Below are 18,676 nucleotides of genomic sequence, written 5' to 3' on the forward strand. Positions count from 1 at the left end.
TATACTACCTACATCTCAGTATCTGCTTGGCAGGGGAGGAATGGGATTGCTTCTGCTTCTGTACCACCTGATGAAGTAGAAGAAATTCAATCAACTTTGGAATTTATAAGCCAAAATAAAAGGCTTAAAAGGAGAAATTATGGACACAAAGTAGTATGACAATGTAAAATCCAATTATTATTATTATTATTATTATTATTATTATTATTATTATTTTTGTAATCTCTCATCAATCCCAAATTTGCTAAAACTTTCTTCTATGAAACCAAAATACCTAGACAGGCAGCTTAGCAAGCAGGTCAAAGTCCAGGCCAAAAAGAACATCAAACTTCATAGAGGAGATTATTACCTACCTTCAGGTAAGAACCATGTGTACTTGGTGCAACGCTTTGACTATCATCACTCATCAATGAGACTGGTTGATGGAATCATTTGATCAAACTGAAATTTCAATTTATAAGAATAGCCCTGGGACAAGATTTTGTAAACTAAAATCAGTTACTGTAGTAATTTCTTCCCCCTGAACCCACAATGCCAGTCTCAGAATTTGAGAAAGAGGCTATGAAGAGAATGAGTAGGAGGTGTAGCTGTGTATTTACATCCTCAAAACTCTGGTGATTGCCTGCCACGTGTTGTGCCCTGAGCTAAGCCTGGAGCATATGATGGTGATCCAGGCCTATGTCCTCCCTGCCTTCATAGACCTTATAGTCTAGCAGGGATTTTTTTTTTTCTAGTAGGGAATTTTTGCTTGAACTTCGGATGGCCTTTATATGCTAGGGATTCTAGTGGAGAGCTAGTACATTTATCTTTAGATGCTTAGCATACATGAAGATCATAAATGTTTATAGTTATTTTTTCATATTTGAATCAAGGACATCAAAAGATAAAAGTAGTAGATTTTCTTAAGAACTCTTTGAAAGACAAACTTTTAAATGCTGATAAAAATGTGAACAGAGTATGACTAAGGTGTATGTTATATTGGATGCTTGAGCTACATGCCCTCTCCTGATGGTATGAACGTGTTCTATTGTAAACAAAACAAAACACTTGTGAGCTACAAAGACCTCTGGTAGAACCGCAGGACCAGCATATACAGATTGTAGCTGGAGCATTTTATAGTTTGAAGGATGAAGAATTGAGAAAATGACCCCCTTCCCACAAGAAGTGATGACTTCTCTAACAGCTTTGAGACACTGTTCAAAGGAAGTAAGAAATTAGGAATCATCAAGCCAGCAGGTAGGACTGATTAATGTACTCCGGCTCTAGTCACAGATCAAATTCACCAGAAAATTGCCAAAGTACTTTTGCTCTTTTGTAGTTTGAGATATAAATTTAAAGTTAAGATTAACAAATCTACTGGTCTTTTTATCTTTTTAGGGTTCCGATAGCCATGTGATATTTATGCACAGAAAATAGCAGTAAAGACAGGGTTAAGGGTATGGACTTTGATGCTTACGAATCTTGGGCAAAAGAATGGACCCTTTCCATGCATGAGCTGTGCAGTTTTGGATAAGCCGCTTAACCTTTCTGAGCTTCTATTTTATCACTGGAAAATTTGGAAAATAATAATACTAATTATTATAGTAATATCTAAAGTAATGATTCTCATGAAGGTTAAGATACTTAATGTAATAGTTCTTAGTCTAATAAGCAATAGTAGTACATGCTCAAAAATGTTAGATTTATATTATTATCATTGTTCTAACTTTAGTTTCCCTCTCAATAAAACTCCTCTGACAATCCTTTACTATTAAGCCAACAAGCAATTTCTTAGAAGTCGTATGTGACCCCAAGTCTACCACTTGCATGCCTTGAGCAGTTACATAAGAGGGAGGCAGGAAAAGAATACTATTTCAAAATCAGTCAGAAATTTATGTATGTTGTATGAACTCTAACTTCCCTGGAGAACTCAGGCTTTGTCTCTCCTATTTACAATTCTTTTCACCCCCAGCCGGGGTACCTCTGGTGTGTGCATCAAGCAAAGACAATAAGGTCACTACAATAAGGATAGTGGGAAAAGAAAAGAGGTTAAGGGCTCTTCCTTGCCAGCAGAGTATTCTTTAAACTCGTTTCCTTTAGGATTTATTTTCTCTTTGGAATTTCTTCTTCTTTCTTTCTTTCTTTTTTCTTTCTTCTTTCTTCTTTCTTCTTTTTCTTCTTTCTTCTTTCTCCTTCTTCTTCTTCTTCTTCTTCTTCTTCTTCTTCTTCTTCTTCTTCTTCTTCTTCTTCTTCTTCTTCTTCTTCTTCTTCTTCTTCTTCTTCTTCTTCTTCTTCTTCTTCTTCTTCTTCTTCTTCTTCTTCTTCTTCTTCTTCTTCTTCTTCTTCTTCTTCTTCTTCTTCTTCTTCTTCTTCTTCTTCTTCTTCTTCGGCTTCAAATTCCTCCCTATTACTTTGTTGCTCCATCTTCTCTCCCAAGCTACTGCTGAGAGACTTAAAGCTGTCTCCTGTTTGGGCAGAGCCTTCTGAAATGGAAAGGTGCTGAAAGACTGGGATGAGATCTATTGGAAAGGAACAAAGGAAACTCTGCTCTAGAAAGAGAATCTTTTTTCCCTTGTGTAGGGCTTTCATTTCACTGTGTTGGTTTACCTCAAGGATCAAAACCAAGGAAGAGAGACCAATGGGATGGGTCTTCCTCAGTCACCAAGTCGAAGGCCACAGAGGATCCAGAAGCTCCAGAATTGGGAATGCACTGGCTGAGAGGATCTTTTCTGAAGTATCTATTCTTCAAAAGATCTGCTGCCAGATTCCAGGATTGTAATTCTGTTCATATACTGCCGAGTATTGAGGAGCAGAAGTGATGTTTCTCAATGTTTTAAGTACTAAATGCCTTTACTTAAGCACTCCTTGGGAAACCACATTTGACTAATATTCTGCTCATTTAATTTTAGTATTTCTACTAAATTGACAACATAATACTACCAATAAGACCTGTCATGTAAGGCCCATAATCAGTAAATAGCCAAGGAATGTAGAATCAAATAGGCACAATTGTTTCTTTTTTTCACTTTTTTATAGTTAGTAGCTATTTTGTGTTCATTTTAAGTTTTAAAAATTAATATATTTAAAAATAAAGAAACCTATTTAAAATACAGTTTATTATAATGTCTTTTACTTATACAAGAGCTAATTACTTTTAAAGTATTTACATACATATTATGGAATTAAGACAATAATCATACCCAGTTTATTATTATCTCAATCTTACAGATAAATAAACTGACAGAGAATTTGTATTTGTGTAAGTCCCCAAAGTTAAAAAGGAACAGAAGTGGGAAATAAAACCAGATGCCCTGAAACAGAGTTTTAGATCTTTTTTTCACCTCATGGCAGTTGACTTTCTGTTATGTTATCAAAGCAGAGAGGAATTTTGTATCCCAGTGGCTTTCAACTTATTTTTAGCACTGATTTCATTCCTCAAATGAAATATCATGCATACACCGGATGCATGTGATGAATAAAAGTGGGTGGTAGACCATCTGCTTGATTTCCAACCATTCCCCCTCCCCCACCTCCACCTTGGAGAGGTCTCTGAGGAACTTCCACTAAATCCAAAGGGCTTCTCAGAATACAGCTTGGAGACACTTAGTCTAGATGTATCTCATCACCTCTGGGCATAATCACAAATGGGCAGGACTTGTTACACAGTTTGTGGAATCCAGTGCAAAATGGAAACACGGGTGCCATGTTAAAAAATTAAGAATTTTAGGATGGCAATGGCAGAACCAATGAGGCTAACATGAGTGAGAGTTCTAGGTGATTCCACAAGCTGCATGTCTGTGACCCCTGCTCTGTGTGTGGATCAGAATTTATCTAACTCTTTTACTAAATGGTCTCTAGACCAGCATGTTTATCTTTTCTCAATGACCCTTGTCTACACTCTAGTTAATTCTCATATTTATATTTCTATTGGGGAAGGGCTACTAAAGCTATTCAAAGTATATTATAATGGGGTAATTTTTAAGTTTTTTAAAAAATATTTTGCCCCATGCCTACATACCAGACCTTCACTGTAGCTGAAAGTAGACACTCATATTCCAGAGGAGATTAATTATTGTTATTTTTTAAAGGAACCTAAAGTAAAAGATACTCATTTTAAGTCATGGAAGCTCACAGCATGAGAGTGGATACTGAAAATTCCTTTCATCTTCTTGTTCTAATCCTTAACCCACTCTTACAATACCAACTATCAATCTTGGTGGGCTCAGTTAATAGACTGTGTCACTAATTTGTGACATAGACATTGCCATATGTTCATCACACCTGTCTCATATTGTGCTGGACACCCAGGAAGATGGTGTTTCCTGATCTCTCCTGCAGTTAAACAATAGTAAGAATAAAGAAGGAGTGATGTTTATCACTTCTAAGCCTAGCTCCCAAACCTATACACTCCTCCAAGCACATGCTCTTTCCTCAGCTACAGCCAAATGCACAGAACCCAGAGGGGAACACAGATATCTTAGAAGTTGAAAGAGCCAGAACATGGAAAGATCCCAGGGCCCCCAAGGAAGTAAGTCCATACAACAGAGTATCTTAGTCCCCAACACTGGTCCATACTGAACTGTGGGGTGACTGAGAAGAAATTGGTACCATATTATGTGACCAAGATCTGAGGCTGTTGTTTTAAAAGCCAGCACCACTTTATCTAATACATAGAGTACAAAGAAGATAGTTCTTTTTTTTTTTTAAGATTTTATTTATTTACTCACGAGAAACACACACACACGCACACACACACACACAGAGAGAGAGAGAGAGAGAGAGAGAGAGGCAGAGACACAGGCAGAGGGAGAAGCAGGCTCCACGCAGGGAGCCCAATGCGGGACTCGATCCCGGGTCTCCAGGATCACACCCTGGGCTGAAGGTGGTGCTAAGCCACTGAGCTACCCGGGCTGCCCAAAGAAGATATTTCTGACATTATTGGAGCTTAGCAGGAGTTAAGATGACATTCGTGATCATTTTAAATAAGACTCTTCTTCTGATACCAGAAAATTTGTATGAGGAGACAAATGGAAGAGGTACAAAGGGGAGTTTTATATATAAATATAAATATAAATATAAATATAAATATAAATATAAATATAAATATAAATATAAATATAAATATAAATATAAATATAAATATATATATCTTGAGTTTTCCTTTTTGGGTATCATTTTGGAGAAAAGAAGGCATGTTAAGTAAATTGACAGGACTGTTGAGGGTATCATTTCTTGCCCTTATCTACATTTGTGACTTTCAGAGAGGACTTTCTTACCCCAATAAAGGATAAATCACATCAACCCAGTGATGCACCAGGTCCAGGCAGAGGAAACCCCTGGTATCAGCTTTTGCAAGCAGCCCCTGGTTCCTAAGTGGTGCAGACAGAATATATGTAGAGCCTCATTGGAGAAGAGGCTAGAGGAATTACTTCAGTGAGGAAACATGGATGCCTGGCATGGGCAGCTGAGGAGATGGGGCTAAATGGAAGTCAGAGCCATGTCTCACAGAACTCAACAGAAAGAGGACAAACCCAAATGAGGTCAAAACCACCAGAGAGTGCTAATGGGTCCTGACTGAAGTAGATCAACATCACAAGTGACCCAGCCACAGAGTTTAGCTGGGAACTCCTTCAGAGCAAGCAACACGTGGATGATAAGAGGCAGGAAGCGTGGGTAGAAGGGCCCTGACTATTTTCTACTCCTGGAAAGTTTCATAAGTCACCTCGTTCAACCAATGTACCCAGATAATGCTGCAAGGAAAGAAAGAGGAAATGGGTACTACCTCAGAGAAAAACGTGCTTTGTCAAAAGACTAAACACTGTAACTGGGCTGTTTAAATTATCTGAATGTTTTATACTTTAAACAGGATTGGACACTTACCATTTTTTTTCCTATTAATCACTAAGTAGGGGATGGGGAGTAGGCAGGGGATGGAGGTGTGGGTGTGTGTGGATAGTGACAGGGTTGGAAGCTCAGATCAGCTTAAGACAAAATAAAGCATTCATGTTTTCTTTGCACATCGGAGTGTTGACAGGAGTTAAACTTGGTCAATCTTCTATCTAAGATAAAAGAACAGTGAACTAAACTATCTCAAACTCTGCTAAAACTCCATACACCTCAGAGCTCTTTCTCATGGGAAAGCCTGGCAATGACAGAGTTTTCTAGATGGATGTCACTCTTTTTCTCCATTCAGTGGTGCTGCATTATTTTTTAAAAGTCCACTTTTCCCACCTCCATTCTTGTGCAATATAATACACAGGGAGGAAAAGGGTATAAAATAGTGCCAGGTTTTTCGTGGTTTTTCCTCAAGCAGTGCCCTGGAAAACCAAGCCTGCCAGGAACAATGTCAGAACATCAATTGACTACAGCGATAACAACATACCCAGAAGGCAGATTGTCTGACAATAAAGTTGCCAAAAAAGAAATTGCTGTACCTGTGGAGACCTCGAGTCGCTCCACGAAGGTGGTCCATAACCAGTAATAAAGGCAGCACAGAGCAGCTGTGAGGTTTCTTTTAACCCAGTAGGCACTTCCTGAGGATTGTGCGCCAGTTGGCTTTGCTGAGTCACTCCAGGAGAGACACACGTCCTTCATCCTGAGCAATGAAAGTTTTATTTAGAAGACAAGCACCACCACCACTAAACATTTCCCTCATCATGCTATTCTTTACATTTCACTTTGCTTAATGATTGAGACCAAATCTCATCCCCTGATAACGAGCTGCCAGATACAATTGCATGAATATAAATGTGGTTATTTATTCTCATTTTGTGTGAAACTTCTGCATCTAGCCTAAGTTGCTTTAGTCAACCCTTTAGACCAATTCTTAAGTGCACCAGAATGACCAACTAGTTACAGCCACAGTAGGAGAGTCTAAACTTGAATATTTCTGAGTTCCACAGGAAAATGGATGTATAGTTTTTGTATGAACCAGAACATTTTGGGCCATAGCAGATTTTCTCTCCTGCCTGGAGGACTTACCAGACCAAGTATCCTTGGGAATCTGAGAAAAGGCTGAGAGCATGGAGAACAAGAGTGGAGATGTGTCATAAAGTCCTTGGGATTGATGGGAAACGTTTATAAAAGACTATGTTCAACTCTTCAAAGTGAGGCTGACTTCTAGCTTTTTTGCTTTCCATTTTCAAAGTGTACACTAGGAAAGTAGAAGGAGCTAGGAGAAAAAAGACATGGACTTTGTGAACTCGTTTCCTGGTAAAGTATCAAGGTCTGCATGAGTTGGGGTGTGTTACACATTTGCAGAATAATCCTGTTTTCTGGCCAATTATGCAGTGTCTCTTGCTGTTCACCAAGGAGCCTGCGAGCTCATTTTTGCAGGGATATCATGTCCACCGGGGTCTTAACAAGACGCCGCACTCAAACTGGGATAGTTCAAAGAAGCTTTAAAGAAGAAGAAAGATGTGGGCAAGGTGTAAGGAGATCACAGGGAATGGTAGAGTGCCCAGGATAATTAGAGAGCTACTGTCACCACCTTAGGCTCCAGGAAAGCTGCAAGAAGAGTCCTGGAGCCTCTGCTCTGTGACCTTTCCACCTGGTCAGTTGAAAATGGGCCAGAGAGGGGGAGAGAGTTTTATTACTTTGCTGTCCTTCCTGCCCTGGAACTCCACGGGCTGAGCCCAAGGGGGAAGCCAGAGGGCTCCCAATCCCCAGAGGCTCTCAGAGCAGAGAGCAGGGTTGTGAAGGGCAGAGTGGACCGGGAGAGGCAAACAGAAGACCCTCAGCAGAGACACATTACCTTTCCTCTCTTAAATCCATAGCACCTGGCCTCAGCAACAAGCTGTTTGAGAGGTTGCTCTTGGCATCTCAGTGACTCTTTTTCCTTATCTGTATAGTAGCAATGCACCTGCCTGCTTCCAGTGCCCACAGGAAAGAAATGCTTTATATCTATTTGAGGTGCCCTAAAAGAACCTGACTACAGGAGTGATTCGAAAGCATAATTTAAACCAAAGCAATAACAGACCCCTAAAATCCCTGATTAAGAGTCCTAAATAAATTCGCTTCTGTAATTGCCAGTACACGTCTGTGTCCTCAACTTTATGAACCAACTCTGGCATCCCAGAGTTTACCTCCCTCCTTGATCAATTCTCAGTAAGGAATTTACTTCTCTAATAACATGCTTCTCAACATCACGCAGGTCCCAGAATGACCATCAAACAGAGACAACGTGAACAGCTGGGACTATCTGATGGTAGTAAACACAGATGTGCCTGACAGGACATTAACTGCTTAGCACGTTGATGTAACTGACTTCCCAATGTTTGGCGAGGCCCTGCAGTCCCTGAGATGCTGCTGCCTGGGTTTAACGATCGCTGCGTTCCCCACCCGCTCTTTGGCAAAGGTGTTTCTGGAGCATTTGATGCAGTGCCTCAGCTTGGTGTTAATTATGGGATCGGCTCAAGGCCTGTGATTTAGAGCCTGGGCTCCGAACCCTTTCAGTAATTCAGTTCCCGTAAGTCTGTGTTATTGGCTCCTGAAAGCACTTGCTTAAGCTAATTAAAAAATAAGCTGAAGAAATTCATTTCTTATGCAAAATTAAATCTGATATACACACTGAATATTGCACCTTGTCATGTTCATTTCTAGGCTCAATTCTACCTTTTACTGTTTGCTTCGCAGCTTGAGATTTCCCTTTTAAAACAAATGTTTGTATTCTTGAAAAGACAGCTTGGCCTTTTGAAAATATTTGGTTATGAAGTAACTTTGATAAAAGGATTAAAGGACAAAAAAAAAAAAAACAACCTTGTCAATGTTCTGTGGTGTGATCAGTCAACCAACACCGTCGTGCCACTGACAAATTGATAGTCTCTTGATGAAACGGGAATGATTCTTCAAATAATCTGTCCTTTGCACAGGAAAATGGCATTGGTGGACCTGATAGGCATTAGGTATCAGCAATGATAACTTGATGAGTGGGGACTGTAATCTCTACCCTGTCCTACCCAATCTACCTAATAGCAGTAGAGGTTGATGAAATTAAGGGCAGGCTTTCCCAAGAAACAAAATCTCCTTTCACTTTTCAATGGAAACACGTGAAACAAAAGCCACCCAGCTGCAGACCAGTGTTCTGGGTGTCTGTTCATGGCTAGGCTTTCAGAGGTAAGGGAGAAAAATCTCAGGGCAGAGTCCTTCCTAACACCTCTAACCTGAGCCAACTCTCTTGGAAATGCATTCTTCACACACAGGCCATACTGACCTATGAAATACATCACTGCTCCTGAAAATCTTCTCAATAGCCTCAGCCTATTGTGGAGAGGCAAAGAATGTCACTGTCCCATAAAGCACTTGGCACACACTTGGAAAAACTAGAGTACTCTTCCCGCTTAGAGAAATACTGAAGTCTCTTGGCAGTTTTGATTATTTAAAACAGTTATACGAAGCAATGATCTAAGGCACTGTCAGGTGAATCCCAGGTTCAGGGGAAAAGAGGGTAGGATCAGCTGCGAGCTGTTGGAGGAGTAAGCCTATATTTTTTTTCCCTTTAACAGTAGCATTTAATAATGGTACTGTGGGATAACCATAAGTTCTACTTCAATTTTAAGAAATCCTCAAGACTGGCCATGTGGGATGTTGTTACAGGAGGGCAAGCATGTATTTTACAGGCAGAGGTTGATGAGGAGATAGGCTGGACGCTATTAATGAGACCACAGTGGTGGAGGTAATGGAGGAATAGCTGACCCTTCTCTGATCTCTTGAAGACTACTACTGGGTAGGAGATAGGGAAGCATCTACTGCTTTCCTAGGCAGCAGGAGGCCAAAGACAATGAATAGAGAGTGACAAGAAATTCTGATGAAGGAGGTTTGAGTCAGTTCTTGGAGCTGGAAAAATATACTCCAAGTCTTTGACCACAAAAACACATGCTTGACCATCCACACCCTGACCTACAGTGTGTTCTTAAATATAAAAATGAGAGTGGGATGTAAAACAAGGATGCCTAAAGAAATTATGGTTTTATTTTTTCATGATGACTACATCAATTCTTTTTTTAAATATTTCAAATAGAAACTACTTTCAAAAACTGCATATGCTTAGTTTGACTTCTAGGTATTAGGTAATGCTAGTCTTTAAGTATCTGGGTTAATCCCAACTACCTGGAGCTCAACCAGGTCAGCTCTATGCGGATAAGGTCTGTCAGCTAGTTACATACCCAACAGGGCTCCATATTCTGAGCATTGTAGGAACTAACAAATATTTGCAGGTGGACGGACTGACAGATTAAATGAATCCTATGTCTATTAAAGGGAATTTTCACCTATTCTTATCATGTTGGAGGTAGAGCAAATAAGGGATATGTTACTCATTTCACATAGGTAGAAAACACGTTGTATTTCCATAATGCAACATGTTTTTTATAGCTTTTATTTTTAGATTTCATTTTCTGGAATATTTCTGTTATTTTCTGGTATCACTCGCTAATTGCCACCTACTTGTCCTTTATGAAATTAATTTAATTTTATTATTTGTTATGAGATTAATTTTAATCAGACTATATCTGGTATTTACTTTTTCTTTTACCTATTTCTCTTCCCTGTTTCACGGCTGACTCTGTGAGGAGAGCAGATAGAACTGTCTAATTTATACCCATATCACCACAGCCTGGCACAGAGTAAATGATCGATATATATTTGTTGCAAAATGCATGACTGTCTCCTTATTTCCTCCCTCCCTCCCTTTCCCAATTGGAGCCCTCTAAGTAAGGTCACCATAAAGTCTGTCATTGAAACTAGTAATCTTTTTTATATGGAAAGGAGATGCTCTTGCTGATTATATGAGGACAAAATCTGCCACGGTCCCACCAAATTGGGACATATGGTCATACTACCTCAAGAAGTGTCTTCCATCTTTTTCCCCTGGAACTTTACTAATTGGAAGAAATGGGCAAACGAGTTTTAGATAGTAGATGTCAAAATCCAGCACATTTCATTATTGCTTATATACTCACCAGCCAATAAGTTGACAGTAATGCTTGCCTCTGTCCTAAGACCACACAGTAAGTCCTCTCTCTGGCTTTTTATACTTTGTTTTGTTTGCATGCACGTGTGTGTGTTTCTTTTAAGGATCTGTTGTTATTAGGACTGGCTTTCTGGGTGATTCAGATTTTCTTGATTCTTCCAAGTCTTGCTCCCTGCTTTTCATTCCCTAATCATCCTTCTTAGTTATTGTAGACTTCCAGTTGGAAGCTCTTCTCTGACTTAAATGTTTGGCTTCTGCCATTCTGCTCAACTTCCTTTGGAGCTCCTGCTGGCAAATTCTAAACCTCCTCTTGACAAGAACCAACAATGCAGATGAGTAAGCCTGGATTTTGGGCTAAATTCTCATCCTTCAGAAGTGACATGGAAGCTTATCTACTGCTCCCCCCTGCCTTGACTGTGCACTTAGTCTAGATCTGGACTAAGGGATAACACTGTTGCCTTCAAAAGGAATGTGGACCACAACTTTCCAGGGAAGACAGCTTTCACTCTAACTGCCATCTGTCATGTGGCAAAACTTAGAGAAAACTCAACCAGGCTGTGTGATACGGATTCTGGGGGAAATTTGTAAAGCAAGGATCAGAAAGAAGAGAAAGCCTGCAGACTCCTTCCTTCCCAGGATGTATTGAGAGTTCTAGACACTCTGGGAAGTCTGCAGGATGCACAGTGGATTTTTGTTCCAGTTGCTCTCCATTCTCACAGGGTAGGCATGACTGTACTGCTAGTGTGGGTAGAAAAAGAGTGCGAGGGTGCCAGTCAGTCTGAATTTTACAACTTGGCTGTTTATAGGAATTGTCTGGGAAACACAGCATCCAGACCTAGCAGTCTCCAGGCCCACGGGACATTGAGTCCTACTAAGGTGTGGAATTCGTTGGGTGGATGAGAGGTTGAGTCATAACACTGCTTAAGAGATGAGCTGTAGATGCTGTGTTATTCACATCCATTCTCCCTGCTTTACAAGGAGTCAGCATGACTACAGCTTAGGAGCTTCAAATAAAAATACAAGTAGCCCTAGATCATTTCAATCTAAAAAACAGTCAGGAAAAAGGCCTTCCTATTGTTTTATTGCAAAAGAAACTTCATTGCTTTCTTGATTCCCTTTTAATAGAGATAGTAATAAAAGTAAAATGGAAATGAAAGATTATGGATGGCCTGTAGGTATCTTCCTCAACAACAGAAAACAAGACATATAAATAGAAATATTAATCAATGCTCTGAGCTTAGTTCAGGTGCTAAGCTGTGGAGTGTAATACATCCCACAGCTTAATCATTATTTTTTATGGGTATAGTGGCCCAATGTACCCCAGGCAATTGCATCAATAAAATCTCCTGCTAGAATGGGTTCAGCATAGAGTTGTACTACTTTGCTGCCAGGTGAACAGCTTTGGATTTATATGAGATTCATGCTAATGTTCTGAGCAGTGTGTCCTGGATCTTCTTCATTTTAAATGTATAGTTGAAGACACCTGTATTCAGTTTCCAAGGTGGGCCTTAGTTTTGTTCTGGAAATGTGCCTGCTCACACCAAAAAAGATGTCAATTGAACTGAGCCATGTGACGCTACATAAAATCAAGCTTGCTACAAAAATAAATTGGGTGAAACAAATGCTTTCATCAGAAATGTCACTACTGAACAAGAAATAAAAGAGATATTTTTTTCTCTCTCCTGGGCAAGAGTAGTAGATGACAAAGAATATTGTTCCCGGTATTAAATTTTAAATATAATTTTTTTCTACAGGGAATTAGCATTTGTTTAAGGCACATAAAGAAAGTAGATCAAAATTTCTCTCATCTAGCAATGACTCTTTAGAAAAATAATTTATTTTACTGCAGCCATACTTTGTAGGAAAAAAGGAAAAAAACTGCAGGGGAAATCATGCCAGATCATTACTTTTCCCCTCTAGGTTGTCATATTATCAACCTATTGTCACTAATTACATTATATTCTCCTACTTTGTAAGATTAGATTCTTCAGGCTGGCTTCTAAGGATGATAAGGCCATCAAGCATGCGAGAAAAAGAAAAGAAATCCAAGGAACTCTGTCTTCACCCTCTTCTACAAACATTCTTTCTACATGGCATTAAACATTTCCATCCTCCAAACTGGGAAATGTCTCCGAAATCTGGCTGTCCAGGCCGGGTTCAAAACACTGACTCAGTGAGGGAAACAAGTTTGGAGTGAAATGCTATCCTTACATTCAATATTGACTTTTCCATTTCCTTTCCATAAATGTTCAATAAAATTTATTCTGAGATACAAGATTTTAATTTTCATTTCTCTAGTTTTCATTGATACGTGTTTCCATGCCATGTGGTTTCATCAAATATGATTAAAAGATGGTATCAAATGAGCTATCAATGGCAAACTTTTAAAAAGAAATGCAACGGTAATCTTATATCGTAGGGCTGTGTCTTTGCAATGTGCAAACATATAGATGTAAAGAAAAAAATGTCCCACTAACCAGATGTTAACGCTGAAGTAACTTTAAATATTGGGACACTTTATCTGTACTTGCTAACTGGTCCAGTGTTTCTTAGTATATGACTGTCCATACTCTGTAGACAAAAGAGATGGACAATCTAACAGCACTAATCATTTTTTTATCCAGATGTCCTGCCATCGTGTTAGCAAAGCCTTTCCCCGGTTTTAACAGTTGATACTCAATAGAAACTCGAGATCAGTATTGTTACATTGATGGTTTTCCCTGAAAAACCCCTGATTTTTAAAAATTTCTGATTATTCACTCATTATTATTCTGAATAAGTAACTAATTTGACATGGGAAGCTTATTAAATACTGTTAATATGTTGTTAATGGTGAGAGGAAAGTATTATACACACCATACACACATATTTCAACATATATCTATATAGATCATTGTGCAGTTTAAAAATTTTATGTATGAACCCTATTCTGTTAATTGGCTTCTGCATTAATAATTGGAGATGACACCAGCATATAAATAAACAAGTAGGTAAATACATACAAATATAACCTAAAATTTCCCTCTTACATGAATTCATTTCAACTGTTCTTCTGCTAAGGTATACAAAAAAAATAAAAATAAACCTCAGGCTATTTCATATGTTCTTTGTAAGGAGACAGAATCTTTATATAATTTTAAAATTCTGAAGATTTATAGCTTGTGAGGTTCTTTTACCTTCCACTCTAATGGCCCGCATCACTTAGACTGGGAATTTTAAAGTAAGTATATTTATTTTTGCATTTCTTCAGAAGCTCCAACTTAAATATTATCATGACAATAAATATCTTTGCGTTAAGAACCCTTCATAAAATGTAAGAGCTTTTAACGTGAAATAAATAAATGCATTGTTCACTCAGATTAGGTCAGTGTCTTTGAAATATACTGTGTTAGAATGTTAATTGAGTTTGACATAAGCATGGATATAAAATGCATCGTGCCACTCAACTTACCAGCGGTGAAACCAATTACCAATTCTAATCGTCGTCTGCCTGGTGACAGCATACCGAGATGGAGATGTTGAATATTTTAGTTTGTGATATTATCATGGTTGTTTAAAGTACTGACTACGTGTTTTGAAACCAATAGAAGTAATTGGTATGCATGTAAGAAATAGCAGGCTGAGCACATCATTTATTTAGAGAGTCTTTTGATGTAACTCTATGGGGGAAAAAGTTAATAAAACATGGTTCAAAGATAAATTTATACTCAGCACTATAATATGACATAAAGCACAAATTATTGTACTGAAACAACTGTTTTCTAGTGAAACATGTTCTTTATCCCTTCCGAAGCTACTCACGAAAGCCAGAAAGACCAGGCTAGGAGGAAACAAAAGGTATGCAGGTATTGTTCATTCTTTTAAACTTTTTTGAAGCAACCTGTGACAATTACAATCTGTGTGCCAACGGAGAAAAATCAAGAAATGTGACAGAGTTCCCAAACCTTTACATTTGCTCCCAGAAATTAGGTTATGGTCTCACAGGGCAGGCTCACCACCAAGTCAGTATTGAGAAAGACTAGAAAACACGCTTAGGAAGTGATAGGGCGGCCTTGTGTGAAAGGTCAGAGGTAGAGGGTAGCTCCGTACACACATCCTTCTGCAGCGAGGGCACGGACATGCTTAGTCTCTACTCAAGTGGGAAAGTACATTTTATGACAATATTAATTAAATGCCTAATAATGGCCAGAGAACTGCTGACTTCAAACCTGATGGGCTTCAGGCAGCGTCTGAGATTACAACTATGTGTTAGCAAAACTTGAAAAACCGCTCACAATAAAAAATTCGTTAAGAACAGTGTTGTAGGCTAGACATGGACAAGCAGGGAGGGCAGAGGGTTTCGGTGCAGGCAACTCTCTAGGGAGTGTGACTGACTCCTCTCACCAGTGTGGGGAGAAGTGTTCCTAATCAGTGTAGGCCACACACAGGCGTTCTTGGGGGATCACCCTGAAAATCAGAAGAGTCGATCTTTTGACTTTTAATGACAACTGTGTATTCTTAGGCAGGGATTTGAATCCTTCTGAGCTTTATTCTCTTTATCTTGGACTAGATGGTTTCCCACTCTTCTTTTAATTCTTGGTTCTATAACGCCTTCTTCTCAAGGATGTTAAGTGGGAACTTCTAGGTCCAACAAGTAGAAGAGATGGGCCTGATCTAGGGCTTACCTGGGTGATCTCATGTGATCTTCCTGACAACCTTGTGAGATATTGTATATCCATTTTGCAGGTGAGGAAGTCCCGACACAGTTGTCATATACAACTATATTGAACAGAGCCACGATTCAAATACAGGCAGTTTGGCTCTAGAGCTCGGGTGCCAGACTTCAAAAGTATCACAGTGAATGAACATCTGTGCCTGGCCCAATCTTTTCTGCTGCATGTGACCCCTGCCTTTTGTGATCAAGTCACTAGCCATGGGGTGGGGAGGGTGGCTAGGACAGCTGTGAGGAGTAGCTTGGCTTAATCTGAGAAGAGTTCACTTTCACCTACACACAGTTGCTACCTCAGAACTCTTATCCATCAGATTGCCACCGTGAGAAATTCTGTCCTTGGTTCAGCTGACTGGGGGGAGCATAAGAGGAGCTCTCCCCTGTGTCTCCTCTATGATCATTTCATCCCTATAATTGGGCTTCAGTGTTTAAAGTCTCTATGTCAATAGTATTTAATTTAATCAACCCCACATTCATCAAGCAGTGTATTATAAGCGGAAGCTTATGTTGGAATTCCTATTAACTTGCATTTTTTAAATGAGGATTTGAGGATTCAGAATGGCCACTTTTGGCAAAAATATGACTATAAAAATAAAAGCTAATAATTAGAAAAATGCTTGACAGTTCCCCGTCCTACCTACACTTATTGCTTCTGCTGATACTGCATTTCTGCCTAATGAACTCACACCCTTTCATCAGCCACAGCATGCTTCTGCCAGGCTCCATCAACTTTCCAGGCCTGTTCATAATTTCTGTCACTACTTTCTTGTCACTACGGAGGTCAGTGTAAAGAACACATCTCCTAAGTTTATGGCTAAACACGTAACATTTCATCAACTCTTCCTAAATACTGGATACTCAAGATGTGTAGATCAGTCCAGGCTGCTATAACAAAATCCCATAGACTGTGTGGCTTGCAACAGATGTTTATTTCTCACAGTTTTGGAGGCTGGAGGCCCAAGAGGTAGGTGCTGGCAGATTCAGTTCCTGGAGAGAGTTCTTCCTGGATCGCTGACAACCATCTTCTCGCTGTGGCCTCATGTGACAGAGAAAGAGAGCTCTGGCTTTTTTTTCTTCATCTTCTTCTTTTTATTCTTCTCTTTTTAAGAGTTATTTATTTATTCATGAGAGACACAGAGAGAGGCAGAGACATAGGCAGAGGGAGAAGCAGGCTCCCTGTGGGGAGCCCTATGCAGGACTTGATCCCAGGACCCCCGGATCACGACCTGAGCCAAAGGTAGAGGCTTAACCACTGAGCCACCCAGCGCCCCTCTCTTTGTCTTCTTATAAGGACACAAATCCCGTGTGTCATGGGGGCCCCACCCTTATGACTTCATGTAAACTTAATCACCTCCCAAAGGCCTCATTTCCAAATTTCATCACATTGGTGGTTAGGGCTTCAACACAAGAATTTTGTGGGAGACATAGGCATTTGGTCTACAGCAAAGGGCAATGAAAAATTTTCATCTTTTCATCTTCTGAACGGAAATGACATGAGTCCACATAGAAAAGGCAGGACTTTTATTTTTTTTCTCTTTCCCATTGACTTTTATTGCCTCTTTTTGATCTTTGCTTATTGATCTCCCTAAAAATGCACTCTCAGGGGTGGTGAACCAGATTTAAGGTTGCCTTACTTACTCTTGCTTCAAGTTCATGCTATCATGGTTTCCAGATTCTTACTCTCATTTAAAAGAACAAGTCTTAGTAAATTTTATAAACAGCGTGTTTCCACATTTCTTGATTTGTGGTTAGTTTATGACAGGTGAGACATAAAAGTTAATATTTAAGAAGGATAAGTCCTCTCCTAACCAAAATTAATTAACATTAATAATTATTAATTAACAATTAATAATCAAATATGTATAAAATGTAGACTGTAATGGTAGAAACATAAGTTATATATATATATACATATATATATGTATATATATATATAAAGATTTTATTTATTTACTCATGAGAGACATAGAGAGAGGGGCAGAGACACAGGCAGAAGGAGAAGTAGGCTCCCTGAGAATAACCTGATGCAGGACTTGACCCCAGGACCCTGAGGATCACGACCTAAGCCAAAGGCAGACGCTCAACCACTGAGCCACCCAGGCACCCCAAATATGTATTTATAGATTAAGGATGAAAATACCCTAAACAAGTAACAGAAATTAGATTTCAAAAGTTTCCTTCCAGGCTTATGAAAGTTAAGTGAATAATATAAGACATAGTCAAGTTAGACAAATCCTCATTTTCTTCTCTATGTGTTTCTACTTTCTTGATCCCTTTTTTCTTCTTTTTTTGTCTTTCTTTGTGGTCACAGTTTACTGACTTTGTAACTCTTTTATAAAGATGCAATTTTATGGAATTTACACCTCTCACTTTTTGCCTATATCAGAGAATATAGATAAAATCTAATAAGTCAGTGAGCCAGGAAGCTGAGAATAGAAAGGAAATGTAAGTCTTTCACTGATATCTCTCCTTCCTGTTTATGGTTTTCCTGTCTGCCAGTCTAGGTCTTCTATAATGTCAAGTCAGTTGGTTAATTTTTCAGAACCAGGTAGTTGGATTGAGGACTGGACAAAACAAATAGAAAAAAGAAATAATAAATTTCAGAAGAAACCACTTCTGTAGACAAAGAATTTTCTGGTTGCTTTAAACTGTAGTAGGTCACTAAATCCATTCAGGACATTTCTCATAGTAACTGTATAAATATCAAATATTTACTATGTGCCAGATACCAAAATAAGCACTCACACACATTATTTCATTTAAACCACAAAGGAACCTCTTGAATTTGTTTTTCATATAAGGACCCAGACCATTTATTAAAATAGTTTAGTGGATGATCACTGGCATTAAAAAAAATTAGATTAGAAAAAACCACAGTGACTCCCATATTGTAATGACAAATACTGCTTCTTAAATTCTTTTGTTTCAATATATGCCTGAATATTTGTGTGTGTGTATATTGAGTCTTACTATAAAATGTGTTTTTTTACTGATAGTTAAAAGCTTCAAAGCCCTGCCCC

At 38.9% G+C, this 18,676-nt stretch overlaps 1 long non-coding RNA gene across 1 annotated transcript in view; it reads right to left on the minus strand.

Annotated features, from left to right (window-relative positions):
* LOC140641255 (uncharacterized) overlaps positions 1–18,676 on the minus strand; it is a 254,655-nt gene that overhangs the window by 149,328 nt on the left and 86,651 nt on the right. The window contains exon 3 of the long non-coding RNA XR_012037800.1: positions 6,414–6,574. This is a non-coding gene — a long non-coding RNA (uncharacterized lncRNA). The remainder of the gene's footprint in view (positions 1–6,413; positions 6,575–18,676) is intronic.

This window comes from Canis lupus, chromosome 10, assembly GCF_048164855.1.
Source record: "Canis lupus baileyi chromosome 10, mCanLup2.hap1, whole genome shotgun sequence".
Classification (NCBI taxonomy): Eukaryota; Metazoa; Chordata; class Mammalia; order Carnivora; family Canidae; genus Canis; species Canis lupus.